Source organism: Mus musculus, chromosome 9 (genome assembly GCF_000001635.26).
Source record: "Mus musculus strain C57BL/6J chromosome 9, GRCm38.p6 C57BL/6J".
Taxonomy (NCBI): domain Eukaryota; kingdom Metazoa; phylum Chordata; class Mammalia; order Rodentia; family Muridae; genus Mus; species Mus musculus.
Window position 1 is genome coordinate 15,226,250 of NC_000075.6, and position 12,245 is coordinate 15,238,494.

Consider the following 12,245-nt stretch of genomic DNA (forward strand, 5'->3'; position numbering starts at 1 on the left):
TCAAAGACCTCAACATAAAACCAGACACACTAAATCTAAGAGAAGAGAGAGTGGGGGACCACATTGAACACACTGGCAGAGGAGAATGGCTAAAGATAAAAATTCAAGTGAAAGCACATGTTGGCAAAGATGTGGAACAAGGGGAACACTTCATTGCTGGTGGGAGTGCAAACTTCTACAGCCACTCTGGAAATCAATTTGATGGGTTCTCAGAAAACTGGGAATAGTTCTATTCCAACACCCAGCTATACCACTCCTGGCCATATTTCCAAAAGATGTCCCACTATATCACAAGGGCACTTGCTCAACTGTGTTCATAACAGCTTTATTTGCAATAGCCAGAAACTGGAAACAAACTGTCTCTTAACTGAAGAATAGATACAGGAAATATGGTTCACTTTTACAATAGAATACTAAGCTATTAAAAACAAAGATATAAAATTTTCAGGCAAAGAATGGAACTAGAAAATATCATTCTGAGTAAAGTAACCCCAACCCAGAAAGGCACACATAGCATGTACTCACTTATAAGTGGACATTCACCATAAAGTACAGGATATCCATATGTCTTAGTTAGGCTTTTACTGCTGAGAACAGACACCATGACCAGAGCAAGTCTTATAAATGACAACATTTCACTGGGGCTGGTGTACAGGTTCAGAGGTTCAGTCCATTATACTCCAGGCAGGAGCATGGCAGCATCCAGGCAGGCATGATACATGTGTGTTGTGGTAACTCTCTACAACCCAGCAATGAAAACACAACTCAGTTAATATGATTACATGCTGTGCTCCTAGATTGAGCAGATCTATCGCTACACTACCAACTTCCACATCTATGAGACCCCTTAAAACTTGCTGTTTCTCCAGGCCATGTGCTTCTGCTCCACTTTTCTTCCTCCTTCTCCTCCTCCTCCTCCTCTATGTCCTCTCCCTCTTCCATTTTCTCCTTCTTCTCTCTCCCCATCTTCAGCCCCACCTTCCCTTTTATCTGCTCTCCTTTATTTTACAAATTGAGGCAGGAAGCAGGTTTACAGGAAATCACCTGACTGCTGACTCATTCCTTGTTCTAGCCACTCACAGAAGAATGGAATTAACATCAAATATAATTAGCCCCAGGGCTATCCACAACACAGGTGGAGCTGAGAGTTCTGTCTTCATCTGAAGGCTGTTAATAGAAGACTCACTTCCAGGTAGCTAGGCTGAGGGTATATATACCATACCCACAGTGACACATCTACTCCAACAAGGCTACACCTCTTAGTAGTGCCACTCTCTGGGCCAAACTTATCTAAACCAACACACCATGCTACACCCCACAGACCCAAAGAAACTAATTAACAAGGAGGATCCGGGGGAAAATTTGTAAATTTCACTCAGAATAGGAATAAAACGCACATCAGAAGTGGATAGAGGGAGCAAACTGAGTGGAAGAGGGGATAGGGAGGGGAATGGGGGAGAGCCATGGGAGAGAGGACTGGAGGAGAGAAGTGAAATAGGGTCATTGCTGGGGGAGCATCTCTGGGGCAAACCAGATATCTGGGATGGGAAGGCTCCCTGGAGTGTATGCAGGTGACCCTAGCTGACTCCTAGCAGTGGGGGATATGGAGCCTAAAGTGACTATCTCCTGTAGCCAGGAGGAACTTCCAGGGGAAGGAAGGGAACACCAGCCCATTTACAAAGCCTTCGATCCTAAATTTGCCTAGAAGATGTGCAGGGATAAAGATGGAACAGAGATTGAGAGAATGGACAACCAATGATTGGCCCAACTTGAGATTCGTCCCATCGGAGAGAGCTAACTCCTTACACTATTCATGATATTCTGCTATGCTTGCAGACAGAAGCCTACCATAACTGTATCCTAAGAGGCATCATCCAGCAACTGATGGAAACAGATGCAGAGACCCACAGCCAAACATCAGGCAGAGCTCCTGGAGTCTTGTAGAAGGAGGGAGGGTAGAATTGAGCAAACAGGAAGGGTCAAGGACACCCCTACAGGGTCAACTACCCTGGGCCAATGGGGCTCACATAAACTGAACCACCAACCAAAGAGCATTCAGGGGCTGGACTTAGGCCCCCTACATGTGTAGCAGATGTACAGCTTGGTATTCCTGTGGGTCCCCTGACATTTGGAACAGGGCTGTCTCTGGCTCTGTTGCCTGCCTTTGGATCCCTTCCCCCTAGCTGGGCTGCCTTGTCAGGCCTCAGTAAAAGATCATGCACTTAGTCCTGCTGTGACTTGATGTGACAGAATGTGTTGGTACCGATGGGGGGGGGTCCCCTTCTCTGAGGAGAAAAGGGAGGATAAGGGGAGTGGGATAAGAGGGCGGGACTGGGAGGAGAGGAGGGAGTGGGGGCTGTGATCGGGATGTAAAGTGAGTGAATTAATTGATTAATTTTTTTTAAGTTCCCAGAATTCTGAATTTAACTACCTGTAGTTAGGGAAACACCATGCCCCTCCTAGTACACGACTGAAATCATAGTCACCTGCTGTGAAGTGGCCTCTTCTCCTGCACCTGGGATTAAACCAAAAACATTTCACATAACTGTCTTTTTAAAGAAACCAAAATTCTCACTACACACACACAAACACACACATACCACATTTAAATGACTGACTGGGTGGGGCCAGTCACATTATTGAGGTTTTGTCAAAAAGAACTGATTGCAAATGTAAACCATACCCTTGAATATCTTGAATACCAACAACATCTAGACTACTATGTGACCAAAAATAGGACACCACACCTTGATATGCAGCCTTCACCGTCAGTGGGGCATGAGCCTGCAGAGTGACTGAGTGGCCCAACATGCCATGAAGAGGTAGACATGGACAAGTGGTTCTGGGGAAAAGCATGGCCCCCATATCATGGCCCCACTGCACTATGTGGAAATGAGAGTTAGCCAAATTTACCAAGCTGCTCTAGGCCTCCTGAACAGAGGTACAGGCAGGCTGCATCCAGTCTCCTGACAGGGTGGTGACACCTGCTCTTTGCTCTGTTCACTGTCTTCCTTCTGTCCTCCCCCGAGCGCTGAGACACGCCGAGGTTAAGTTCAAGACTGCCAAGTCTACCCTGACTGTAGCCTCCAACCTGCTGGTCTTGGAAGTTCATTACTTACCCCCGACTGTTAAGTAGAGCTGTATCGGGAATCTGAGTCTCTAAATAATGCAAACGCCTGTGTGGTAATGGCATCTTTTCTCTTGGTGCACAGGGACCTAGAGTCTTGAGATTTTTCTCACTTCTATTCCCACCATTTCACAGAGCATTTGCCTCTGGCTACAGAAGTCCATCCTGTTCTGCTCTCTCCGAAATGCCCCCAAGATGATGTGGTGGTTAGAATGTGCTTGACCCATGGGAAGTGGCACTAGTAGGAGGTGTGGCCTTATTGAAGAAGGTGTAGTCTTGTCAGAGGAAGTGTGTCACTATGGGGATGGGCTGTGAGGCTCCTAAGCTCAGGCTCCACTCAGTGGGACAGAGATTCAGTCTTCTCCTGTGTGTCTTTAAATCAAGATGTAGAACTCTCAGCTCCTCCAGCCCCATGTCTGCCTAGATGCAGCCATACTTCCTGCCATGATGATAATGGACTGAAGCTTAGAACCTGTAAGCCATCCCCAATTAAATGTTTTCTTTATAAGTGTTGCCTTGGTCGCAGTGTCTCTTCACAGCAATGGAAACCCTAAGACAGATGATAACCGTGACAGCTCTGACTGGCGATACAAGCATTTGATGTGTCTGAGCCTATTTCCATAACAATAAAGTTTTCTCTGAAAATATAGAGTTTGCCTAGTGCATTAGTCAGGGTTCTCTAGAACAGAACTTATGGAATGAGTGTGTGTGTGTGTGTGTGTGTGTGTGTGTGTGTGCGTGTGTACACGGAAATTATTGGAATGACTTATAGTCTGCAGTTCAACTAATCCAACAATGGGCATCCATGAATAGGAAGTCCAAGAATCTAGTAGTTGCTCAGTCCCACAAGGATACTTGTTTCAGCTGGTTTCTGTATAAGCTGGAATCCTGAAGAAGTAGGTTCCACCAGATGTGCTGGCAAGTAAATGCAAGCAGGTGAAGAAGAAGGAAACCTTCCTTCTTCCACTGTCCTTATATAGGCCTTCAGTAGAAGGCATTGCCCAGATTAAAGATGTGTACCACACCTAGATATAAGTTTTTGGTTTTTGGTTTTGTTTTTTTTTTTTAATTTGGAAATTGCTCTGGCCCTGGCTGGCCTTGAACTCAGAGATCTGCTTGCCTCTATCTCCTGGGATTAAAGGTGTGTACCATATTGTGTGGGTCTAAACTTTTCATGGTCACTATACCTCAAGATCTGGATTAAAGGCCCATGTCTTCCAGCCTCAAAATCTGGATCAAAGATGCGCCCTCCATTTCTGGATTATAGTTCATTCCATATATAGTCAAGTTGACTACTGGCAATAGCCATCACACCTAGTGTGATGGTTTGTATATTCTTGGGCCAGGGAGTAGCACCATTTGGAGGTGTGACCTGGTTGGAGTAGGTGTGCCTCTGTGGGTGTGGGCTTAAGATCCTCACCCTAGTTGACTAGGAGTCAGTCTTCCACTAGCCGCCTTTGGATGAAGACATAGAACTCTCAGCTCCTCCTTCACCATGACTGCCTGGATGCTGCCATGCTCCCACCTTGATGATAATGGACTGAACCTCTGAACCTCTGAACCTGTAAGCCAGCCCCAATTAAATGTTGTTTTTTATAAGACTTGCCTTGGTCATGGTGTCTGTTCACAGCAGCAAAACCCTAAGACACCTAGCATGCTCAAGGCTCTGGGTTCAATCTCCCAGCACTGAAAAGGTCCTTTTTCATAAAGGAGTTGTGAACATTAGGATGGTTTCTATGCAGCTGTTTAATCAGAACCAGGTCACAGCTCCCATCCCCAGCACCCATCAGTTTTCCCTCTAAAACGTTCAACTGCCTCAAAGCCCCGTGTTAGCTGTCACCTGGGAACAGCCACAGGGACAGGGGATGGTAATACTGCTACTATCAGAAGTCTTGCATTCCAAACGTGGCCTGAATGCCCCAATTCAGGAAACCTGCCCTGCCTTCAGTGCCTTCCTCCTCCACAAAGGCAGACACCCATACTGACACTGCTGGCTTCCCTGAGGGGTTCAAGAGGGATAATGTAACTCATAATCATCAGCAGAAGGAGATGATATGTCTATGCTCACAGTAAGTTTCCAGGAATCAGTAGCAGCCAGAGTCACTTCCCTGGTGAATACTTCCTTTTCTCTGCAGTGAAATATAATCAGGCATTCACTGAAGAAATTTTTATTAACCCTTCTACCTCTGTGGCAGCAGAACATGAATCTCACAGTATCTATTATTCATTAACCCCAACACATCCATCCATCATCCATCCATCCATCCATCCATCCATCCATCCATCCATCTGTCCATCCAGTTAATTTTCACTGAATCCCTGATGTCTGAAGGAGATGCAGTATTATCTCTTTAAGAACACAGTTTAGTCTTATGGGCAGCATACTTGACTGTCACTATCTAACCACACTGTGAGCTTTGAGGAGAGAAATGGTTCCAGGCAAGGCTCAATGTCTGACACCAGTGAAGAGAATCAAAGGATATAACACCACTGCCACGGGCTGCTTCACTCTGAACATTACAGGGTGGGGCTGCTAGTTGGATTGTACAGAGCTGTGGGGGAGAAAGACTGGGACTGATTACTTCCCACAAATGATCACTCAGCAGACCTCCTTGGACTGGCTCAGACCCTGGCTTAGTCTAGGGAGAGGCCATTTATATGAGCATAGCCTGACATTCACCCACCAACATGGCAGCTGCCCAGTTCCCTTTCATCCCAGAAGCCTAGGGACCATTAAGGCTGGCTGGAGCCTCTCATATTAATGAAGGATGCTCTCAGTGTCAGTTTGCCAGGAACACAGGCAGGGCTGCTGCTGAAAGCATGTGCCCCTGGTCCTGGCCACACTGGGGTTGCTTAATGCATGGAGAGCATGGCCTCCCTCCTCTCTTCATCTCTCATCTCCATCAGCATTCCCTGTGCTGTCCCCTGCCCCTCCAGCCCTTCTCTTGTTCCATCATTATTTCCCCCTTTCCCTTCTCACTAGCCCTCTCCTCCTTTATCCTGTGCCCATTCCCATTCCTTCACCGTCTTTATATGTTTCTTCTACATGTCTCTTTTTTTCTTTTATCATTTGTGTGGACTTCCTCCTTTAATGGCTATTGAAGGTCATTGTGAAAGTGTACTCCAATTTCCTGGATCGTCTCCTTGTTGTTGAAAGACACTCACATTTCTTGCATGTCTTGTCTTTTTTTTAAGTGTATGTGTGCGTGTGTTTGAGTTTATGTGCACCACATGCTTGCAGTGCCTGTAGCAGCCAAAAGATGGCAGCACATTCCCTGGAGTTACAGGAAGTTATGAGCTGCTCACTGTGGATGTGGGAACTGAACTCAGATCCTCTGTAAGAACTGCCCAGTGTGAGTGCTGAGAATGAAACTCGGGTCCTCTGTAACTGCTAAGTCATCTCTCTAGCTCATCTTTTCTCTGTGAAGGTAATGACATAACTAACAAATGAGATTGCAATAGTAACCTCTGTACTGGCCATTTACAGCCTATACCTCTAAGAATATTTCAGAGAAGCCTTTTTTTTTTTTTTTCCAGAGTGCTTTGAGGTCTAAATGAGAAAACAGCTAGCCCATCCCTGAGGTTTTGGCACCTGCTCCAACACTGATTCTCTGACACGGATTTGCATCTGTGGTTGGTTATAGGCTACTTAAATGTCCTAAACTCAGACACTGGGTGACCTTAGGAAGCACACAGGAAGTTCATTCTGGAGCTGGAGTACAAGCAAGGATCACAATCAACTCACCAAAGAGTGGGTGTCCAACCGATCTCCTTCACAAATGCATGCTGATGCCTCAGCTGGTCTTCAGTATACACGGGAAGCCTAAAGGAGGAGGCTCCGATGCCAGTGAAATGGCCTTGGGAGTTAGGTGAGAGGTGTAAAAAGTCCCTAAGTTTTTGAGAAAATAAAGCCTGGTTGTTTCTCCTGACTGGGAAGAAGAATTGCCTGAGGGCCTCAGTGTATGCTAAAGGTTATGAATAAGCAGCCAGCTTTTCATGCTCCATGACCCTTGACCTCTCAGTCACAGTGCTCAGTATTCAGAACTTACTCCAAGACTAGCTTTTCTGGGTTAATCTTTATTCCTTCTAAATATACTTTTAATTGTAATAGTATTGTAACACTTTCTCCCTTTCTGACTTCTCCCAGTTCCCCTCAGTTACCCTCCCTCCAACTCTTTTCATGATTTCTCTATGAAAAGTCGATAGCATCTTTTCCTTTGATTATTATTGTTACACATGTATGTGTGTATGTATGTGTATGTACAAACATAAATACAATATAAAATAAATATAAATATCAGCAGAGTCTTTTGTGTTTCTTGTATGTACACAGTTTGAAATGTCCACTCATGTTGGAGCAGACCTGGTAGTGCTGCTCTGGAGGGTGTGGGACCTTTAAGAGGCGGAGAAGTTGCTGGAGGAAGTGGTTGCTAGGGGTGGGCTTTGCAGTTTTTTTTATAGCCTGGTTTACTTGCTGCTTATTGTGTGCTACCTGGCTTTGGATATAATGTGACCTCAGTCCTCCTGCTCCTGCTCCTGCTCCTGCTCCTGCTCCTGCTCCTGCTCCTCCTACTGCTGCTCCTGCTCCTGCTCCTCCTCCTGCTCCTGCTCCTGCTCCTCCTCCTGCTCCTGCTCCTGCTCCTCCTCCTGCTCCTGCTCCTGCTCCTCCTGCTCCTGCTCCTGCTCCTGCTCCTCCTGCTCCTGCTCCTGCTCCTCCTCCTGCTCCTGCTCCTCCTGCTCCTGCTCCTGCTCCTGCTCCTGCTCCTGCTCCTCCTGCTCCTGCTCCTGCTCCTGCTCCTCCTGCTCCTGCTCCTGCTCCTGCTCCTCCTGCTCCTGCTCCTGCTCCTCCTGCTCCTGCTCCTGCTCCTCCTGCTCCTGCTCCTGCTCCTGCTCCTGCTCCTCCTGCTCCTGCTCCTGCTCCTGCTCCTCCTCCTGCTCCTGCTCCTCCTCCTGCTCCTGCTCCTGCTCCTGCTCCTGCTCCTGCTCCTGCTCCTCCTGCTCCTGCTCCTGCTCCTCCTCCTGCTCCTGCTCCTCCTCCTGCTCCTGCTCCTGCTCCTGCTCCTGCTCCTGCTCCTCCTGCTCCTGCTCCTCCTGCTCCTCCTCCTGCTCCTGCTCCTCCTCCTGCTCCTCCTCCTGCTCCTGCTCCTGCTCCTCCTCCTGCTCCTGCTCCTCCTCCTGCTCCTCCTCCTGCTCCTCCTCCTGCTCCTGCTCCTCCTCCTGCTCCTGCTCCTGCTCCTCCTCCTGCTCCTGCTCCTGCTCCTGCTCCTCCTCCTGCTCCTGCTCCTGCTCCTGCTCCTGCTCCTGCTCCTCCTCCTGCTCCTGCTCCTGCTCCTCCTGCTCCTGCTCCTGCTGACATGCCTTCCCCTACCACTAGAGGCAATGGGATCTGGGAGAGTGGAGCTCGTAATGAGATGGACTGAGGTCTCATGTCATAGCCAACTTTATTCAGAGCATCAGACAGTTTATATAATCACGAGGGCAAGCTTCAAGTGGAAGAAACATGTTTCTCAATAGAGGCATATACACAAATAACAATCTGATGGGAACTCACTCCTATCTGCTACCCCTTGGAGGGGCACAAAAGCACATTCCAAGAACAATTCAAGGTCACAAGATTCTTGTCTTGGTTTCTTCGAGTTTTCTCAGAAGCACTCAGAAATCTCCTCACAGGACTCCATTCTTGGACCATGCTCCAACAGCAGTGGTAGAATGATGCCCTTGAACTGTGAGTCAGAATTGACTCTTCTTCCTTAAGTTGTGTTGTCAGATGTTTTGTCTCAGCAACAAGGCAAATAAGTCATGCAACCCCATTCCCAGAACATCTGAATGGGGTGGAGCCTGGACCACGGCGCCTTTCTCTAACAGTTGCTGGATGCACAGAGGTCCACACAACCAGAGAGTTAAGTGGCCAGTCAGAGCAGGCTTTCAGAGTGTTATTGAATCTTTCTACCAGCTTTTTATCTCAAGAGATTACTCCTTCTAATATGTGTTTCTCATGCTTCAGACTTCCTGGTTCATACATTCACTTGACAAGCAGTCATTTTGTGCCTACCACATATCAGCTGCCAGGTTAATGGCAGTGAGGAAAACAAGTGTTTCCTTTTAACCTTGGGCTCCACAGAAAAGGGACCATGGACCTGGAGGCCTCTCTTGATTTGGGCCATTGAATCTCCATCAGTGTGTGAAGCCCTTGGGACTTGGATCCATGCGTCATTGATCTTTGGAGTAACAATACTTCCAGCTTCAGGGCATGCTGGGTAAATGTTTGATGAGCTAACCAGTAAATGCACAGGATGTGGGAATTGGAAATATTTTAGAAGTCCCCTTATTCTCAATTAAAAAAAATGTTTCTAACATTTTAGTGTGCTTTGTATCCTGTGCTTGAGATCAAACTCAGCACTTCAAGATCCTGGGCAAGGGGTCTACCACTGCATCCTACACAGCCCCTATCTATCCAAATGTGGATAGATTAAAAATAGATGATTGGCTCTTTGGCTGTATGAGATTGTTGACTGTAAACATATTCATTAATCTTATATCCTGTGACCATAGTATCTGACAGAAACAACTTGGTAGACTGGGATTTATTCAGGCTTATACTTTCAGAAGGCTCCAGTCTGTCACAGAGGGTAAGGCAGGGCAGGACAGCTCCATTCATGCCAGGGAGCCTGTGTGGAGGACACTGTTCAAATTACAGCAGACCAGGAAACTAAGACAAGAAACTGGTATTGGTATCTGCCAAATGTCTGACCCTCGTGACCTTTAGGCTCCATCCTAGGTTCCTGAGGTTCCAACAAAGCAGCACTGGGTGGAGGAGGAGCATTCAAGCAAAGCCCCTAGGCGAGCACTTTGGATGCTAATTATAAGGCTGGGATTTTAGATTGGGCAGACTTGGGAAATGGCTCAGCCACAGTCAGTAAAATGCTTGCCTTGCAAGCAGGAAGGCCTGGGTTCAGATCCCCAGCACCCGCACTAAACAAACAAACAAACAAACCATAGCAGTGCACATCAGTAACCCAGGACCAGAGACACAGAGACAGGAGGACGGTGAGGACTTCTGACTACCCAGGGCAGCAAGTCAGTGAGCTCTCAGGTCAGTGGGAAAGCTGGTCTCAAAAATAAGGTGGAGAAAGGCCACAGAAGCTCTTGCCCTTGACTTTTGGCTTACACACACACACACACACACACATACACACACACACACACACACACTTTATTTTATTTTAAATTGACAGATAGTAATTATTGTGCATGACCTAGTATGTTAAAGTATGTGTACACAGTGTCAGCACAGTGTGAATACGGAGCTGAATAAAGTAGCACAGGTCAGATGGTCATCACTTGCGAGCCTTCTTCCACTCAGCGTTCACTCAACACATTTCGTCATTAATTATCATTTCCGTGCTGTGCAGTAAGTAGATGTCTTGAATATATTCCCCCTAATTGTAATGTCCTGTCTTTCAACCAACATTAGCTTTATGTCACAGAAATCCAGTTCAAGCTACTGGGGAAAGTGAGAGTTCAAACCCCAGAGCACACACTGTATCTGCTTCTCTCCCTGGGTCCCGGCCCAGTTTGTCTCATCTTAGCTTCATTCTTTTGACTTTTAAAATATTTTTATTTTTGAAAGAGAGCCTTGCTACGTAGCCCAGGCTAGCCTCAAACTTGGTTTCCTTCTTCCTCAGCTTCTTAATTCACCATACCTGACTTAGCTTCATTATGAGTCCAGGACTTCTTGTGTGACAGGCATGGGTGGTAATACCTGTAGGTTCATGTCCTCTGCTTTAGCAATCCCAGCAATGGCCACATGCCACTCCCAGGGAGTCCCCAATGGTCTCATCTTTTTACCCATGAGCCAATGATAGCCAATAAAGAGGACACTGTGAGTGCAGTTCCAGGGTAGACCATTCTTGTTCTCACCAGAATGTGTGTGTGATGGTTAAAATGACCAACTTAATGGTTCTAGAGTCACCTGGGAAAGACGTCCTTTGGCACACCTGTGAGAGATTATCTAAATCTGGTTAATTGGGGTAGGAAGGCCTACGTTAACTTTGAGGGACACCATCCCGTGGGTGAGAATCCTGTACTAAACAGAAAGGAGAATGCAAGCTGAGCCCCAGCATTCATCCCACCCAGAGTCTTACTGCAGATACAACCCCCCCCAAGAGCCAGATCACAGTAGGGCGTGCTACATCCCATGGTCTCCTGGGAGAGCATGCTACACACCGCTGTCTCCTGGCACTTCCTGTCTTTCTGTTCCTCCATCCTCACCTAGCGAGATTTGTCCTCACTTGAAATTTCACGAAATATGTCAAGAGCTCCAGATCTAAGGAGAAGGAATGTCTTCGAGGCAGGAGGAGAGCTGTGAAGCGTTTCCTGGAAAGACTACTTCTCTCCAGCTCAGAACAATGAGTGTATTAAGGTTACATTAGCAAGGGTCAGGAACATGGGTGATTCCAGCGGCTGCATTACAGAGAAGCCCAGCCCAGCCCATCACTGGGGCTCCCTCTACAACTTGCAGCTCTGTGGAAGAGTCTCCTCTCCCTGGCAATGGCATACTCCAAGAGTTCTCTAAGTGCCCTAGTGCCCTGAATCCTTTGAGTGGCTTGTGCTTTGTGAGCTGCCTCCTCCTTTCAGGAAAGAGTGTCTCAGCTGGAAGGAAACGGCTACACAGCAAGCAGCCACCGCCCTTTCTATCCTTTCCCCAGGAAAGCAGAATCTTTTCCAGAGCCGCCCTCCCGAGTAGACTTCCCTTTTAAGTATCACTGCTGTTTGCTCGGAATCTTATTCCCTAGTAAGAAGATCTAGCTCTGACGAAGTAAACCATACTGCCACAACTAGCTTGGGCCAGTTTTAGTTTCCCCGACTTCCACATCTTTACACATCACCACATCCCCCTTTGAGTCCAGCTGCTTTGAGTCTTACAGCATCCTGGTTCTTCATTTAACAGCAGACTATATAGCAGTTGGTCATTGTTTGCAGGCCCCACCCCTTGCTAGGATTCCTAAAGTACCTAGTCACTCCTGAGGATTCCAGAGTGCTGAGATTACAGGAGGGCCACCTCTAGGGGCTCTGCAAATCAGTGTGGTTGTGTCTCTAAGTGTAGCTCAGGCATCAT

General features: G+C 47.2%; 1 long non-coding RNA gene across 2 annotated transcripts; it reads right to left on the reverse strand.

Moving 5' to 3' along the window:
- Positions 1 to 668: 668 nt before the first annotated feature.
- On the reverse strand, positions 669 to 7,109 carry Gm39293. 2 transcript variants are annotated; one of them, XR_870549.1, is made up of 3 exons: positions 6,873 to 7,109; positions 2,487 to 2,515; positions 669 to 739 (listed from the first exon to the last, which is right to left on the reverse strand). It is a non-coding gene; the product is annotated as a predicted gene, 39293 (long non-coding RNA). The 2 variants fall into 2 exon arrangements; XR_001779335.1 differs by having other exon boundaries at positions 679 to 739; positions 2,432 to 2,515.
- Positions 7,110 to 12,245: the final 5,136 nt, after the last annotated feature.